General features: G+C 34.0%; 1 protein-coding gene across 4 annotated transcripts in view; it reads right to left on the bottom strand.

Annotated features, from left to right (window-relative positions):
* Positions 1 to 2,697, bottom strand: part of March1 (membrane associated ring-CH-type finger 1) — a 781,857-nt gene that overhangs the window by 324,218 nt on the left and 454,942 nt on the right. The window lies entirely within an intron of this gene.

Raw genomic sequence — 2,697 nt, 5'->3', positions numbered from 1 at the left:
GAGAGAGAGAGAGAGAGAGAGAGAGAGAGAGAGAGAGAGAGAGAGAGAGACAGAAGTACAGGCCATGAACACATGGTGGGGGAAGAATGGGGAGAGAAGAAACAGAGAAGGAAGAGAGTAAGAGGGTAAGAGTGTGGAGGGGGCCAACAGCCCCTTATATACTGAGTCAGGCATCCCTGACTGCTGTCGGGTAACTGTGGGGCAGAGCCTAGGTGGAACACTAACAGTACGATGATCACAGAATGCACTGGACAGTCACTGGGAGTATGCTCTTGGCAGAATCAAGAGACACATAAACAAAAGATATCTGAGGCTGCTGCATTATAATATGGCATAGCATTTCTCAGGAAACGTCAATAGATATTAAAAACACACATATGAATATATCTATATATGTACATTTCACAAATGTATATATATAGTTATATATATATTCTCTAAAGTAAGGATGTGTATAATTGTAAAAATGATAGCCACAAAGAGTTACTTATTCTACATGACAAATTGCACAGAATTATGTGTGTTGTGTGTTTATAAGGGTAGTAGTATAGTAGATTTGTTGGTGATAGCATTACAATATGTATGGAAATGATATATATGTATGTGTGTATATATATATATATATATATATACATATATAGAATGTACTATATATGATGTTATGCTATTGATATTGTCATTAGACAATAGGGCCCAACCATATCATCTCATTTGTCACCTTATAAAACCACACACACACACACACACACACACACACACACACACACATACGCATAGACACACATAGTGCATTATTAACCAAAACATTGTTGTGAACTATATGGTATATGCCAGTAACAAATAAAATTTGCTCAGGTTTCAGAAGAAGAATTCATGGAACAAAGACCAGTGACAGACGAATCATCATCTTAGTGTCATCATTGTGTATTTCTTGTAAAGGTCTAATAAGAGAAGGAACATTTAAGTTAAAATATATTAAACTTAATAGTTGATTTTTAACAAAAGCTCAATCTGTTAAAAAAACAATAATTCTAAAATAAATTCCTATTTCCTTGTGATTAGAAATGCCCACACACTCTTCCTAGCTTTCCAGAGCTCTCCATTTGATGGAATTTTGTGTCTCTAACAGTCATATCAGCAAGGACTTTGAACATAATGGAGAGACATTGTTTCCCTTGTAAAGTTTTACAACCTACTTTTCCACTCCACTAGCCTCAGTAATTAGAAATAGTTTATTGCGGGTCTTTAGTTAAATGCATTACACTGTCAATTAAATATCAAAAATAATGTGGAGTAATTATTTTTCACAGCATCCAAAGCAATTAGCAATCTGGTGGTTTATAACATTTCAGGATTCAAAACAGTGCATTTCAGAGCTCCAAGAAAGTAACACAAAGAAGGGTTAGGTGTGGATGGATGAGTGATTACTTTTGTGACAAAATACTCCACTAAATGGATATGAACAATGTAAACAAGAATGCCATATTTTTTTCATAAAATTAAGTCAAAGGTATGCAATGAAATGGAATTCTTAATGGAGCCTGTGGTCTAATATGAGTGAGTCATTTGTGGCACAGGCAGGGAAGGCTGAGGGAAACTGGACAGAAATGGTTTGACAGAGCAGCAGATCATTGATTCTGTCTGCTTTGAATACACTGCTTGAGATTTTTAAAGAAATTGATTCACTTAATAAGAAATATGTGCACCCAACAGTTTGCTCTCTATAGACAGTAAACACATCTACATTTTCAGTATTCTGCCCAGGTATTCATCAGTTCTCAGTTGCATTTCTTGAAGTGTGCTAAGTGTCAGAGTAGTGAGTGTCTTTATTCAAAGATAGAGTGAAATGATATCTGTGACCAAACAGTTTAATGAGCAATGAACAAACATTTCATTTATTTGCTATTTGTCCATGAAAACAATAATCAAATTTCTAACTTTTAAACTTTTTCTCCTTTTTATTTTTTAGATTTAAAAAGAAGTCCATGAGTTAATATCATTTTAGTACTCATGATGAAATAAAGAATTCTTACCTAATAAAAAGTATAATAGTGTGGTTCATAAAGTTATGATATCATATGTTTCCTTTCTGGAGTGTGTTTTAAGGACACCTGAGTTCTTATTTTCAATTCAGATTGTGAGATGGCATAACAATTTGTTATGTTTTCAATCAGACTTGTTGTTATAACCCTTCACTCAGTCAACATTTATTGTCAAATATTTATTGACCCTTTACTCATACTGTAGATACTGAAGGAGGCAAAGAATAGTTCATAAGAAGAATATATTCATCTTTTATTTGAGTTGGATTTTTTCCAAAATCTATTATTGTAGAGAATTTTAAAGTCAGACCTTTCCAGTTTCTGGTTTGGGGAATTTCTTAAAGTAACCATCCATTCCTCCTGAACTTTGAGGTCTTACCTGAAATTGGCTTATAATATTATAATTTCTGAATGTGGTACATTTACACAATGGAGTACTACTCAGCTATTAAAAACAATGAATGTATGAAATTCTTAGGCAAATGGATGGATCTGGAGGATATCATCCTGAGTGAGGTAACCCAATCACAAAAGAACACACATGATATGCACTCACTTATAAGTGGATATTAGTCCAGAAGCTCAGAATACCCAAGATACAGTTCAAAAAACACATGAAATTCAAGCTCGTGTCTCTAGCTGCATATGAATCAGA

The sequence above is a fragment of the Mus caroli genome, chromosome 8 (assembly GCF_900094665.2).
Source record: "Mus caroli chromosome 8, CAROLI_EIJ_v1.1, whole genome shotgun sequence".
Taxonomy (NCBI): Eukaryota; Metazoa; Chordata; class Mammalia; order Rodentia; family Muridae; genus Mus; species Mus caroli.
The sequence above is the reverse complement of the archived record's forward strand: the minus strand, read 5'-3'. Positions and strand labels throughout refer to the sequence as shown.